Below are 16,542 nucleotides of genomic sequence, written 5' to 3'. Positions count from 1 at the left end.
TCAATTCCAACAAATGGTATCAGAGCTATGGTCAAAGATATGCATGTACATGCGATTAAAACTATGAGCTTGAAAATTGTTTTCGAAAGATTACTCGTTTATTGACAAGTTAAGATTGTTACATTAGATTTTTTTTAATTTATTGCTCTTGTCTTTAAATTAAAAATAATATTGATTTTCTATGACTTTGGGATGTTATTAAAACACATTAGAATCAGTTCTAAATTTTTTAAATTTTTTTATAATGAAAAACGTGTTTTAAAGTTTGAGAAAATTTCGTGTAATTTTTGGACTAGTTATATTGTCTCGCTAGTTTCGTTTATTTACTCGTTTCGTTTTATGTTTGATATTACCATGTTAATAAAACACATATAAAAGCTTTAAAAACTCTCTAAAACGTTCTGTTACACTCGATTCTTTTTCGCACTCAAGTCCAAACTTTAATTATTTCCAGTTTTTTTCGAGCTCGAGAAAAACCCGCAGTAAAAGTGACATAACTCTCTGCTCAGAATTCTAAATTTAATGATTCTTGAATCAAATTAAAGGTCTGTTTGTCCTCTTTCCAATCCAATTGGTTTAGGTCAAAAGGACGTCGGAGCCGTCAGTTATGTCGATTTTACTCTAAGGTGCGCGGCTGTTACTAATGTCCAGTTTTTTAGAATTATTGAATTCCGAATTTAGGACCCCACTCCATGAGTTATAGAACTCTAATGAGAAAATTTCCTTGAGCAATTTTTTTTATAAGATAATAAACATAATGTGAAATATTAAAATGTTTTGATTTTTGAAAGTTTAATTGAAATTGAATTTTTACAAAACTAGTTTGAATTTTGAAAAACTGTTTTCGCTTTCAAACTTGAAAATATTTTGTCATCCAAATCAAATGAGTTTTAAAATGTTTTAAAAACTATATCTATATAACATATGTTTAAAATCTATATGCTGTTGAAAATTTGAGTGGGAGGTCTCCTCGTAGACGAGCCAAAAAATAAAAGATGTGTAATCTTAAAACTTTCAAGTGTTCGAGTGAGTTGAAGTTCACGTTTCCCTCATGCACTTTTCCAAATAGAAATTAAGAAAATGTCCGAGTATGTACCTTGTGCCTTTATGCACTAACACCGCTCTTCCTTGAACATGAAGATCTAGGATTCATTTCTAGAAGTCCACTCTATCGCTCTATAACTAGGAAATTTGTTTCCGAACTTATAAGAGACGATTTGCCAACTCTAAAAACTAAGTGGGAGGGTTATACTTGTTGTTTGTAACCCACAATCCCCAACACTAATGAAAGAAGCAATTAAACGTGAGACTAAGAGTCACTCTTGTGGCCCTCTCTTCAATGAGAGTACTGTATGGCGTTTTTGCTTCAATCATTGCTCAATGAGCTACGTCCGAGAGTGAGACAATGAAGACAAGGCCTTCTCTTGGGGGAATGTTTTTCCAAAGTTTACCTTTTGGACTAAGTGGTTGGTTGCACACATAGGCTCAATCCCTAGTAATCCTCTCTTGAGGCTCTGCGAAAGGATGTGAGTGATCAAACCAATTTAAAAGATGGCTAGTCAAAATTGGTGTATTGACATCTTGGCTAAGCATTAATGATGTGTTATTTACTTATAAAAGGAGATTTTTTGCGGCCTTCACTTGAGGGAGTAGATTATCATTTCGTTTATAACACCTTTGGATTTTATCAAATCTTAAAAACTTAAATCCTAAACCAAAGACTAATCATAAACTTGTTTCAACTCTTATAGACAAAATGTCTCTCAACCCTCTCTCAACCATTCTTTCCTCGAATAAACTCGAAGGCGAAAATTACGTCGATTGGAAACGTAACCTCGACATAGTCCTTACTGTTGACAAGCACAAATGGGTACTCACCACCCCCTGTCCTCATACGAATGATGATTCGACAAAAGAGGAAATAGACGCCCTGGCGGCCTGGCTCCGATCCGATGAGATTGTGAGGTGCTATATCTTAGCATCATGTGTTGCAACAATAAAGTCGTGACATCGAGACTGCCGCCGACATGCTCTATAATCTCCATGAGATGTTTGGAGGGCAAGGACGTCAAGCAAGGCAACAAGCGGTCCGACAGTTCATGAACTGTCATATGAAGGCTGGAACTCCCGTTAAAGATCATATGATGCTGATCATTAGTTATCTAAATGAAATGGAGCTCCTTGGATCTGAGATTGATGGGGAGACTAAAATAGATATGATCTTAGAAACTCTCCCCGAGTCTTTTGATACCTTCAAGTTGAACTACTCCATGAACAAGTTAGAGTACACTGTTACCTAGCTTATGAAGGAGCTTCACACCGCTGAGGGACTCCCTAAGAAAAAGAGGACTCAAGGAGAGGTACATGCTTCTGCCTCCACCTCTGGATCTAAGAAGAGACCTCGCAAGGCCGAGAAGAAAAACCAACCTAAGGTTCAAAAGAAGAAGAAGACGCCAAAGGTGGACAAGTCTAACGACAAAGGCCATCACTGCAACGAGCCTGGTCACTGGCATAGGAACTGAAGGAAAAATGTATTTTACTTGTTACCGAAACTTGCTTAGTAGTTGATAATGTATCATTTTGGATTATTGGCTCCGCTGCTACTAACCACATTTGCTGCTCCTTGCCTGGTTTTAGGAAAAGCAAAAGCTCAGAGGATGGCGACTTCTGCTTCAAATAGGGTGATGGTAGCTTAATGTCTGTGAGGGTTGTGGGATCCGTGATGCCGTCTTTTGAAGACCACACTTTAAATTTGAATAATGTTTATTATGTTCCTTCCTTTGGGAAAAACTTAATATCTGTTGCTCGTCTTTTAGAGCAAGATTATTGTTTAAAGTTTATAAAGAATGGAATTCGTATTTCTTTTTCAAATTCTTTTGTCACTAATGCATGTATGAAGAATGCACTTTTTTACATTTATCCCACCCAACCTTCTCTTTTAGACACTGATATATAATGATCTAGTTAGGGGGCCAAAGAGGATCAAACTTTCTGATTCCTCCGATCTAATAACATCAACATATCTTTGGCACTTAAGACTTGGTCATATCAGTCTAGATAGGATTAAGAGACTTGTGAGGGATGGTCCACTCCCAGCCTCTGCAATAGGTTCACTACCTACTTGTGAATCTTGCATAGAAGGAAAAATGACTAAGCGACCTTTCTCCGATAAGGGTCGAAGAGCCACTGAGTTGCTGGAACTAGTACATTCTGATGTATGTGGTCCGCTCAGTACATAGGCACGGGGAGGATACGAATACTTCGTTACCTTCACCGATGATTACTCAAGATACGGTTTTGTCTAACTGCTCAAACACAAATTCGAGACCTTTAACGTATTTAAGGTCTTTAGGGCTTTAGTAGAAAAGCAAACTGGCAAACAGATCAAACCCCTTCGATTCGATCGAGGTGGTGAGTATATGTCTGGAGAGTTCGATGACTTTCTTAAAGAAGAAGGTATCGCTTCTCAGCTTACCGCACTTGGCACACCTCAACAAAATGGAGTGTCAAAGAGAAGAAACCGAACACTTATGGAGATGGTTAGATCAATGATGATTTACTCATCACTCCTTCTTTCCTTTTGGGGATATGCCATCGAAACAGCCGCATATATTCTGAACTAAGTCTCGTCTAAAACGGTTCTTGGTACTCCTTATGAACGATGGACTGGCCGTAAAGTAAATCTAGGCCGCATCAAAATTTAGGGTTGCCATGCACACGTGCTGAGGCAAAAGACTAGCAAGTTGGCTAGTAGGTCAGAATTGTGTCTGTTCGTTGGATATCCAAGGAAAACCAAAGGTTTCACATTCTATAGTCCCGAGGACGATAAGTTTTTCGTTAGCATGAATGCTCGTTGCCTTGAGGAGGACTTTATGAAAGATGTAAAACCTAGAAGCATGATTGTGCTTGAAGAAAAGTTGGGTGATGGAGCTTCTACCTCATCTGTAACAACTGTTCTTACCCCAACTGAAACACAACTAAACTTATCAGAATCTCGTCAAGTAGTACTTCGACGTAGTGTGAGGGCTACTCAAAAGCCTGACAGGTACATGTCTTATGGAGACACTCTCGTAGCCGTCTCTGACATGGATGATCATGTTTCCTATAGCCAAGCAATGGCTTGTTCTAAATCAAACCTTTGGCTTGATGGCATGAAAGTTGAAATGCACTCGATGTATGTCAACAAAGTCTGGTAACTTGTAGACCTTACTGAAGGGATTAAACTCGTAGGGTGTAAGTGGATATATAAGAAGAAAAAGGGTCCCGATGGGAACGTCGAGACGTTCAAAGCACGAGTAGTGGCTAAGGGTTATACCCAACAAGAAGGGATTGACTATGAAGAAACCTTCTCGCCAGTCGCGATGCTTAAATCCATCTGCATACTTCTATCCATAGTTGCAGCTCTTGATTATGAGATCTGGCATATGGATGTCAAGACTGCCTTCCTGAATGGCAATATTGACGAGCGCATTTATATGGCTCAACTAGACGGTTACATGGAAGAAGGTCAAGAGACCAAGGTTTGTGAGTTGCTTAAGTCCATTTATGGTTTAAAGCAAGCATCTAGGTCATGGAATATTAGATTCGATGAAACTGTGAAGAGCTTCGGCTTTGAGCAGTCAATAGATGAGCCGTGAGTTTACAAGTTAATACACGAAGGTAAATTTGTGTTTATGGTATTATATGTCGATGATATATTACTCATAGGTAATGATGTGTGTAAGTTATCTGAGGTTAAGGTCTGGCTAGCAAAGCAATTCGATATGAAGGATCTAGGAGAAGCCGCGTACATTCTAGGGATCAAATCTTTCGAGATCGGAAGAATCGGACTCCGTCGCTCTCTCAAGCATCTTATATTGATAAGGTGATGGATCGCTTCTCGATGCAAGACTCCAAGAAGGGCCAAACACCCTTTAGGCATAGAGTCTCACTCTCTAAGGGCCAGTCTCCCAAGACTGCACAAGAGATTGAAGACATGAGAAAAATTCCTCATGTATGCTATTCTTTGCACTAGACCTAATATCTGCTTCGCAGTTGGCGTCGTTAGCCGTTTTCAATCCAACCCGGGACCCGAGCACTGGATTGCTGTTAAGCATGTTCTTAAGTATCTTTGAAGAACTAGGAACTTGATGCTTACATATTCAGGTACTGACCTGACTATGACGGGATATACCAACTCTGATTTTCAAGCGGATAAGGATTCCAGAAAATTCACTTCGGGATCGGTGTTCATCCTTAATGGTGGAGCTGTTGTGTAGAGGAGTATTAAGAAATCTAGCATTGCTGACTCCACAATGGAAGCAGAATATGTGGCTGCTTGTGAAGTATCCAAGGATGCTGTATGGCTTAGAAAATTCCTTAAGTATTTGGAAGTCGTTCCAAACGTCAACGAGCCCATTACCCTTTATTATGATAATAGTAGGGTTGTTACTAACTCAAAGGAAACTCGAAGCCATAAGCGCTCTAAACATATTGAGAGGAAATACCATTTGATTCAAGAGATCGTGCAACACGGAGACGTGGAGGGATTAGGCATGAAGGACTACTCACATCTTCTTTGAGTCAAGTGGGAGTTTGTTGTCAATGGTGCCCACAAGAAGAGTTGTAGTCTCTATCTATGTACATTTGATGTAATATAGTCTTACGAAGACTCTTGCTTGTAACTGCTTATTTATTAATAAAAGTTGAAACGTTCATTCATTCTTCCTTGTCTGTTTGAAGCTTTATGATAATCTATAGTCTTTAGTCCATAAACAAACTTAACAACATATGAAGAGACAAATGTAGATTTACATGAACAAACTCTTCATGGTTTGCTTAAAACAATATATTCGCAATCTAAGGATCAAAGGACTATTGATCTCAGTACGATTGTTAGGATAATCTATGATGTCTAGTTACGGGACCTTGAGAGTTGGAGACTATATAGTTCTTCTAGGTATCTTCGGAATGTACTGAATTGACTAGTGCACTTCTAGAGACAAGATCAGAACAAACTATTTAACCTCTTATGTCTCGAAGTCACTTCGTATGAATTGCATCGTGCTTACCTCAATCCTGAAATGAGACATGTCATTCCATAGCTTACGTATTCTCAGTTAAGAAAGTCAGAGTTCGGAAGCACTATGTGATTCTGAACAAGACCTATTGGTGAAATACTAAGTTATGAAGATGTTATGAGTAACTTTGCGAAGATCTCATAGATATGGGATTCATTTACAAGATTGTTGAAATGCAATGTATATCACCTCATGCTTTGTTCCTTGGAATGTGAATAAATGAATTGGTCAGTGTCCAAATTAATTAATGACTCTTTTGGATGAATCAATGTGACTTGTTAGCTCCTCGTCAATACATTGTTTCTAACTTATTCACAAGCGACAAAGGAGTTGAGGAAATAACAACTAGACGGGTAAAATGGTAATTTTATAAATCCTAACTAGCTTATGATATTCATGAAGGGTAAACATAAATAATATTCAGTGGATCCACTCATCAGAATTAAGGTGAATTCTTGAGTAGAAAATAAATTCATTTGAACCGAAAGAATCTCATTGTCAACTCTTTAGTGGAGTCAGTTGACATTAAGCTAAGCTTGGAAAAGGTTTGTGAACTTTTGAGTCCAAGTGTGTTAACTCAAGCTTTGTTCATTGGATCCATGAGGTCACAGTCACAAATCATATCGAGTAGGATTAGTTAAACTAGAAGCTAAGTCAAAACAAGAACGAGACAAGTTTTACAATAATTTTCTAAAGGGTATTTTTGTCTTTTTGGACGTCGGATGAAATGCATGTCAATAAATTTTTTTGACATTGTCATATGATGACACATTCCACTCGGCCATAATAAGATTTTGGGCCTTGAGGATTAATTTGATTTCATGGAATTTTATATGAAAATTCTTAATGGGCATTTTCTTATGTTGTCATGAACAAATGAAGAAGCATCTAGAAGCTCCTTCTAGAAGAGGTGGCCGTCCAAATAAGAGAGAAAGAGATACAACTTTTGTGCATTAATGTATGAAGATACTTGCCAAAAGAAAAGGAGGAAACAAATTTCCTCTGTAAGGAAATAGGGTGGGCGGCAATGCAAGGCAAGGAGAGAGCAAGACAAAAGAGGAAACAAATCCAAGGACTTGCTTGGCAAGTCTTGGCCGTGTGACTCTAAGGAAGAAAGGGCAATATTTACCCATGAATATATGATATTCTATAGAAGAGGAAACTACCTTGTTGAAGGTAATTCCTCTCCTATAAATAGAGCCCTCATTCCTCTCATTTCATTCATTCCAAAGTTTTATAGATTGAGAGCTTCTCTCTCTAGCTTGGCCGCCCGACTCCCTCTCTCTCTCTAAGTTCTTTTCGTGTTTGTTTTGGCACCTAGGTCAAGATTTGACCTAGTGTTTTAGCTCTTCGACTCTTAGACTTGTTTTTGAGTCGTCGTGTTTAAAAATGCCAACACACTTATTCCTTTCTTTCTCGAGTGATTCTTGTGATAGAAACTTTCGTGGTTACTCGAGTTTCCCGAAGAACGAAGAAAGACGAACTACGTGGGGAGACGAACGTTTCAACCTTCCTAAGGCTTCTCAACGTTCAAGCTTCACAAAGGTTAGTAAACGAGCAATCCTCTTTAACAGTTTTAATTTAAATATAAACTTGTGCTTGCTCTTTGTCTAGGTTAGTAAAATCGTTTACTTGTTTAAAAGAAAATTTTTAAATTCCGCCGCTTGCTTGAAGCGTTAAATCTTTTCTTAACCCTAGATCAATTACAACAAATGGTATCTGAGCTATGGTCAAAGATATGCATGTACATGCGATTTAAACCTGAGCTTGAAAATCGTTTTCGAAAGATTACTCGTTTATTGACAAGTTAGGATTGTTACCTTAGATTTTTGTTTTAATTTATTGGTCTTGTCTTTAAATTAAAAATCATGTTGATTTTCTATGACTTTGGGATGTAATAAAACGCATTAGAATCAGTTCTAAAAGTTTTTAATTTTTTATAATGAAAAAAAATTTTAAAGTTTGAGAAATTTTCGAGTAATTTTGTGGCTAGTTATATTGTCTCGGTAGTTTCGTTTATTCACTCGGTTCGTTTTATGTTTGTTGTTATTTTATTTTATACCATGTTAATAAAACACATATAAAAGCTTTAACAACTCTCTAAAACGTTCCGTTACATTCGATTCTTTTTCGCACTCAAGTCCGAACTTTAATTATTTCCAGTTTTCTTCGAGCTCGAGAAAAACCCGCAGTAAAAGTGGCTTAACTCTCTGCTGATAATTCGAAATTTAATGATTCTTGAATAAAATTAAAGTTCTGTTTTTCATCTTTCCAATCGGTTTTAGGTCAAAAGGACGTCGGAGCCGCCAGTTATGGAGATTTTACTTCGAGGTGCGCGGCTGTTCCAAATGTCCAGTTTTTTAGAATTATTGAATTCCGAATTTAGGACCCCACTCCATGAGTTATAGAACTCTAACAAGCCCAATGTTAAGTATTTTAACATCTTTGGCAGTACATGTTTTGTTCTCGCTGACATGGAACCCAAGAAGAAGTTAGATGCAAAGAGCGATGAAGCCATCTTCTTGGGGTATACTTCTAGTGGTGCTGCCTTCAGAGTTTTCAACAAGAGCACTCAATGTATTATGGAATCAAGAAATGTGGTGGTGGATGATGAAGATAGGGTCTCTGAGGAAGATGAAGTCCGTAACTCACCTGAAATTCCTATCGGTGTCCCAGAGGATGTCTCAGACATTGATGATGCTTCCGCTGTCTCAAAGGAAATGGCTAAATCTGACTCTCATGTGAAGAAAGTTTCAAGCATAGTAAAGAAGAATCATCATGCAGAAGCCATCATCGGCTCACAAGGCGAAAGGAATCAGTGAACTACAAAGAGATGATAAGCAATGTGTGCTTCACGTCTAGGATTAAGCCAAAGAATGTCACTGAGGCTGTCAGTGACGAGTTCTGGATGATTGCTATGCAAGAAGAAATGTCCAGTTTGAGAGGAACGAAGTCTAGAAGCTTGGCCTAGACCACATGAGGTAAATGTTATTGGTACTAAATCGATCTTCAAGAACAAGTCTGATCCTCTAGGCAATGTCACAAGGAACAAAGCTAGGCTGGTTGCTCAGGGTTACTCTCAGATCGAGGGCCTGGACTTCGATGAGACGTTTTCCCCTGTGGCAAGACATGAAGCCATTCGTCTTCTCCTTGCTATCTCTCACCTCAAAAAGTTCAAATTGTTCCAAATGGACGTCAAGAGTGCGTTCTTGAATGGTATACTCTATGAAGAGGTCTATGTCAAACTAAGGGGTTTGTGGATCCTAAGTTTACAAATCATGTCTACAAACTTCATAAGGCCTTGTATGGTCTGAAGCAAGCTCCTTGTGCTTGGTATGAGCGTCTGGAAGAATCCCCCACACATAAGGGGATGTCAGAGGCGTAAAGGATCAAACTCTATTAATCAAACGATCTGGTTCAGATATGATGTTCGCTCAGATCTATGTGGATGATATAGTCTTTGGAGGGATGTCCTAGACCATGGTGGACCACTTTGTGGATCAAATGCAATCTGAGTTTGAGATGAGTATGGTTGGAGGGCTCTCATACTTCCTGGGATTTTAGATCAAGCAATTTGAAGAAGGCATTTTCTTATCCCAGAGCAAGTATGCCAAGAAACTTGTGAAGAAATTTGGTCTAGAGTCTGGGAAACCAAAGAGGACTCCTGCGTCTGCCACAGTCAAACTCTCCAAAGAAGATGGAGTTGAGCCCGTTGACACCAAACTGTACAGAAGCATGATTGGGAGCCTCCTCTACTTGACAGCAAGCAGGCCTGATATTTCCTATTCAGGGGGTGTTTGGGCTAGATTTCAGGCTCAACCCACCTCAACTCATCTGAGCTATGTCAAAAGAATCATCAAATACATCAATGGCACCACTGATTATGGTATTCTCTACTCCTTTGAAACCAATTCTTGCCTTGTTGCGTATTCTGATGCAGACAGGGGAGGAAATTCTGATGATAGAAATAGAACCCCAGGAGGGTGCTTCTTTCTTGGAAATAATTTGGTCTCCTGGTTTAGCAAGAAGCAGAACTGTGTCTCCCTTTCAACTACTGAGGCCGAGTATATAGCTGTTGGAGCCTCCTGCACAAAACTTGTCTATCTCAAATCTATGCTGGAAGAGTACGATGTCCCTCAAGATGTTATAACCTTATAATGTGACAACACAAATGCTATCAACATTGCCAAGAACCCTGTGCAACACAGCAAGACGAAACACATTGAGATTAGGCATCATTGCATCAGAGACCTGGTGAATTACAAAATTCTGTCATTGGAGCATGTAAGCACAGAGAATCAGTTGGCTGACATCTTCATCAAGCCCCTGGATATGATAAAATTTGAGAAGCTGCGTTCTGCGTTGGGAGTTTGTATCCCTAACCTATAGCAATTAATGGGTTGGTCAAGACATGGTTAGGTTTTTTTCTTGGTCAATAAAAGGCCCATTTGGGGACAATCTTTGCTGAATTGTCAAAACACATCGTTCTGTCTGTTAAGTGCAAAGCTCACTGTGACGGTTTATTTCCCTAGGAATGTCGTGAATCTCTCAACTGCCATTATTAATCTCTCTGAACTTAATTGTGTCAGCAGTTACTTTTCAATTTTTTTCTCTTCTCCTTGCTATCGCCCTCTTCAGCATAGCTTTTTGGGTGTGTTTGCAAAAATGGTGCGTACCAGGACAGGAAAAGATTCCATCAAAAGGGTTGGTAAAGAAAGTAATGGGAAGAAACAACTGTCTGGCTTAAAGAAGATAATTTCTGAGGTCAGCCGTCATGGAGTGAAAATCATCAAAGGAAAGTCGAGTGGGGTCGATGGTTCGGCCGGAGATCCCTCCTCAACGACTAAATCTCTAAATCTTCGTGAAAATCAGCTTCATTTCCCTTAGGTAAAAGCTAATGTTCTCCCTAACTCTACTCCTCTTTCTAGGGATGTTCCTAGAGACATGCAACATAATGTCGCCTTTGGGCCCGGTGCCGTTGAGAGAGAAACAGCCTCGTCCGCCACTGGCGCTATGCTGAATCTTAGAAAGCCTGAAAAGGCCAATGTCAGAAACATCTCTTCTGACAACCCTAGATTGCCCCAGGGTGAGAAAGAGTTTGACAATCCTACTCTAGCGGAGATGACCAGAGAACCGAAGGGCGGGGTCTCTAATAAGGTTGAAGAGGGCTTGACTGCTAAGACATGGATCACTCTAGAAGAATTTGAGAGAGTAATGAGCACTGATCTCCCTCCTGAGCGCGAAGAAGATTCTGCTCATGTTCCATCCCTCAAAAGGAAAGAAAAACTGTTGAAGAATAAAGGGAAGAAGGAGATGAAGTCTAAGAAAAGAAAGAAGAAACCTGAGACAAAGACCAACAATGAAGCCCACGAACAAGGCCAAGAGGAGGACGTGACTGATAATGTCACGAATATCATTGAATAAGAAGAGCTTGAAGAAGAAATGCCCTCTGAGAAGTAGAAGAAGAAGAAGTCTAGGCAAGAAGTCCCTGATGTTCCTATCAATGTGATAAGGACATGTCCCACATGGAGCCACAAGCAAAATACCAAGTGCCGGTAGGACCCGTGACGAGGGCTCGAGTGAGGAGATTCAAGGAGGAGCTTAACAATCTGATCATCAAGCTCCAAGATGAAGAATGGGACAAGCTCGCAAAGGAGAGAATTCAAGGAAGCCAAGAAACACCAATGAAGAATGTTATTTGGGCCGAATTGAATTAGACGGACTATTCCTATTTTGCTATCTCAGTTTGTGTTATTTGGGCCAAGACATGTTATTTAAAAAGCCCATATGTGTTTGTATTGGTTTGGTCCTTTGTTTTATGTCTATTAGTACTTAAATAAGGCTAAATGGGCTTATTAGGTTATGGGGCCCATGGAGCTACGAATTTGCCTTTGTAAAAACTCTATAAATTAAGCCTTTAGGCTGAATGAAGGGACACAATTGGATTTCGAGTTAAACACTTTTCTGTGAGGATTTTCATTCTCTCTTTGGTTTGTTTAGAACTATTCAAGCCTCTTACAAAGCGATGCGTGTAGGAGTTCGAAACCGACTCATCATACGGCCATTCGCATCCGTCTGTGGCGTCCATCGATTCACCCTCGTTCCTAAATTGTAGACGATCCATCACTGTGCTATTGGGATATCGGGTCTCAGAGCTTAGTCGGCCGAGGTTCATATCAAGTGGTATCAGAGCTACTCTCTACTTTTAGGTCTGCTTATCCTTTATTTTGTTCTTTTTTCTTTTTGTTTTTTTCTCTGTTCATCTTTGTGCTGTGTTCATTCCGTCTCCATTATTGTCATTGTGTAAAAAAAAATTAACATAAAACGTTTTGTTGAGTCTGTCTGTACGTAATTTTTGTGGTTTAGGTCTGTGTTTTGTTATCTTCGTCTCTTTTGTTCTTGAGTGTCAAAAAAAAACATAGGATCCAAAAAAGAAAGAAAAAAAAGAAGAGAATCCGTGGAGATCATAATTTTCGTGTTAATTATCGGAGTCTATTTTCGGAAGTCAATTTTTATTCAGTTACCAGATTTTTAGCACTTGATTTCGGAAATCTCCTTATTTCCTAGTTTCATGATTTTGGTCTTTCATTTATTTTCAGATTTCATTTATTTTCCTTTATTTCCAGAATCCTTTCCCATTCACTTTCTGTTTTTGTTTTGTTCACAATCAATTTCGGCGTTCATATTTAATTCCGGTTAGCATTTATCTCCAGGATATGAAAAAAAAAAGAAAGAGGATCCGAAAAAAAAAATAATCCTTGTGTGTTTTGGAGCGTTTTAAGATACCCTACTTTCTATCAAAAAAAAAATTTCGCCCGTTTTCAAATTCCGGGCAGATTTCTTTCTGTGGGTGTCGTTTGTGTCGTTTTGGTGTATCGTTTTCGAATTTTTTTTTCATCAACTCATTTCTGGTCTCTGAGTAGTTCGGTACGAGCCTATAGAGAGTTTGAGTGAGTGGTAAAAGACAGAGAGAATAACTATCGTCATTATCAAACACGAGTGCAGAGTGATAATTTTGAGTGTAAACACGTGAGGGAGTGTTTTTGTGAGGTTTTTCTTTTGTTACTAACAATATCTTGCAGCAACCATGTCAAACAATGGCGACGAAACTGAGGGAATTCCAGACCGGAGGCTGATGATGCAAGCAATGATAGGAGAGATGAGGAGGATGATGAGGGAAGAGTTAGAGCCACTACGAGAACGTGTTGAAAGAATGGAGGAAGGCCAACAAGCTCCCAACAGAGGAAGACGAAGACAGCCTAGGGAGGAGACATAAGATGAAATGGATAATGATTCTGAAGATGAGGATTATAGGAGAGGAAGACGAATCGAAAGAATGTTCGAAAGAAGGAAATGAGGAATGGATAGAGAGGACGGAGGAATTGGTGGCATCAAGCAGAAGATTCCAACATTCCAAGGGAAAAGTGACCCGAACGCCTACTTTGAATGGGAGATGAAAGCCCAGTTTGTGTTCAATTGCTACAACTACACCAAACGCAAGAAGGTAATACTTGTCGCTGCTGAATTCACTGATTATGCTATTGTTTGGTGGGATCAGCTGGTGAAGAGTAGACAACAGGCTGGAGAGGAGCCGATAGAGACTTGGGATGAGATGAGGGCCATCATGAGAAAGAGGTTTGTGCCTCGTCATTATTACCGAGAGCTTTATCAAAAGCTTCAGCGTCTCAGGCTAGGCACTCACAGTGTTGAGGAGTACTACCGGGAAATGGAGGTTGCCATGATCCGAGCAAACATAGAGGAAGATCGCGAGTCGACCATGGCCAGATTTATCAACGGCCTGAACCCTGACATTGCAGACAAGGTGGAGTTGCAGCATTATGTCGAGATGGAGGATTTGGTTCACTTGGCCGTCAAGATTGAGAAGCAGCTCAAGACGAGGGGTAGCATGAGGGGAAGCCGATTTTTAGAACAACCTGCATGGAAGAAGACCTTCAACAGAGACGAGAAGAGCAGTTTCAAACTACGAGGAGACGTAGCCAAGCCAAGCACTTCCACGACTCAAACCACATCTAATTCTGGTCCCAGTGCTCAAAAGAAACCGGAGACGACTTTTAAGAGAAATCGTGATATCAAGTGTTTCAAGTGCTAGGGAGTTGGTCACTTCGCAAATCAATGCCCGAATAAGAGGCATGGCGATTCTTCCGACCGGAGAGATGGTTATCGATGATGAAGAGGAAGATCAAGAGTGGCCTGACGAAGCATCATATGAGGAAATTGAGGCACCTGCAGAGCTCGTGTTGGTCTCTCGACGAACTATGAACGCACAGGTTGTACGAGATGATGAGGAGCAGCGTGAAAACATCTTTTATACCAGGTGTCATATTGGTGAGAAGGTGTTCAGTGTTATTATCGATGGAGGGAGTTGTACGAATATCGCCAGCGTTGCTGTAGTGAAGAAGCTTGGACTTCCAACGACAAATCACCCTCGTCCTTACAAGCTTTAGTGGTTTAATGATGGTGAAGAGGTACATGTCTACAAACAAGTCCTTGTCAGTTTTCGGATTGGCAGTTATGAGGACTCGATGCTGTGTAACGTGGCACCAATGGACGTGGGGCATATACTTTTGGGGCGGCTGTGGCAATTCGATCGGAGGGTGAATCATGTCGGCTACACCAACAAATACTCCATCGGGCACAAGAATCGTACCATCAGCCTCGCGCCCCTTACTCCAAAGCAAGTTCATGAAGATCAACTGAAGATGCAACAAGAGAGAGAAAGGTTTAGGGCACTAGAGAAGGGAAAGGAACCAAGGGATGAGGTAAAAACAGAGAGAAAAAAAGAGAGATACCTAGAGAGAAAACCCGAGAGAGAAGTGGGGAATGAAAGAAAAGATGGGGTCATGAAAAACAAAATCGGTGAGAGAAAACAAAACAACTTCTTTGCGGGAAAGAGTGATGTGAGGAAAGCCTTCTTTGCCAAATAGCCGATGATTTTACTTGTGTATAAGGAGGCTGCCTTATTCACTAACCAACATGGTGAGGTCCTACCTACTGCCATTGTTTCTCTTTTCCAGGAGTTCAAGGACGTTGTTGTTCGAGACATGCCAACAGGACTACCACCAATTTGGGGGATTGAGCACCAGATTGACCTTGTACCCGGGGCCTCGCTTCCAAACAGACCGGCCTACCGAACCAACCCTGAGGAAACGAAGGAGTTGCAACGACAAGTCGAGGAACTTTTGTCAAAGGGGTACATTAGAGAGAGCATGAGCCCTTGCGCCGTACCAGTTCAACAACATCACGGTCAGGTATTGATTTCTCATTCCTAGATTGGATGATATGCTAGACGAATTACATGGTGCGTGTGTTTTCTCTAAGATTGACTTAAAGAGTGGGTACCACCAAATTAGAATGAAAGAGGGGGATGAATGGAAAACCGCTTTTAAAACTAAACTTGGGTTGTATGAATGGCTAGTGATGCCTTTTGTTTTGACTAATGCACCTAGCACATTTATGGGACTTGTGAATCATGTTTTGCGTTCGTTCATTGGTAAATTTGTGGTGGTATACTTTGATGATATTTTGATTTATAGCAAGACCTTGGATGATCATGTCTTACACTTGCGTGAGGTTTTTATTGTACTCAAACGTGAACAGTTATTTGCTAACCTTGACAAGTGCACCTTTTGCACCGATCACATTGTTTTCTTGGGTTTTGTTGTAAGTTCAAAAGGAGTGCAGGTAGATGAGGAAAAGGTGAAAGCTATTCAGGAATGGCCGACACCGACAAATGCAGCACAAGTACGGAGTTTTCATGGCTTAGCGAGCTTTTATAGGCGCTTTGTCAGAGATTTTAGCACGATCGCTGCCCCGCTCACGGAGGTGATGAAGAAACATGTGGCATTCGCATGGGGGCAAGCACAAGAGGAGGCGTTCACCGCAATCAAAGGAAAATTAATCAACCCTCTTTGTCTCGCATTACCTAACTTCGATAAACCATTCGAGGTTGAGTGTGATGCGTCCGGCATGGGGATCGGAGCAGTTCTCATGCAAGATCAACGGCCGATTGCGTATTTTAGCGAAAAGTTGAGTGGGGCCACCCTTAACTACCCCACTTATGACGAGGAGATGTACACATTGATTCGAGCTTTAGAGACTTGGCAACACTACCTTTTGCCAAGAGAGTTCATGGTTCATACCGACCATGAGTCACTCAAGTACTTGAAGGGACAGCAAAAGCTCAACAAACGGCATGCGCAATGGATGGAGTTCATCGAGTCGTTTCCATACGTCATCAAATATAAACAAGGTAAGGAGAATGTGGTAGCTGATGCCCTTTCTCGAAGGTATGTTTTACTTTCCACTTTAGATGCTAAATTGCTTGGTTTTGAACATATCAAAGATTTGTATCCAGAAGACCGAGAGTTTAGTGAGATATTTACGAAGTGTGAGAATATGGCATCGGGAGATTACTTTAGGCATGATGGATTTTCGTTCAGGCTTGGTAGACTTTATGTGCCTA

Source organism: Urtica dioica, chromosome 5, assembly GCF_054948205.1.
Source record: "Urtica dioica subsp. dioica isolate 48M chromosome 5, U.dioica_male_clone48M_v1_H2, whole genome shotgun sequence".
Classification (NCBI taxonomy): Eukaryota; Viridiplantae; Streptophyta; class Magnoliopsida; order Rosales; family Urticaceae; genus Urtica; species Urtica dioica.
The sequence above is the reverse complement of the archived record's forward strand: the minus strand, read 5'-3'. Positions refer to the sequence as shown.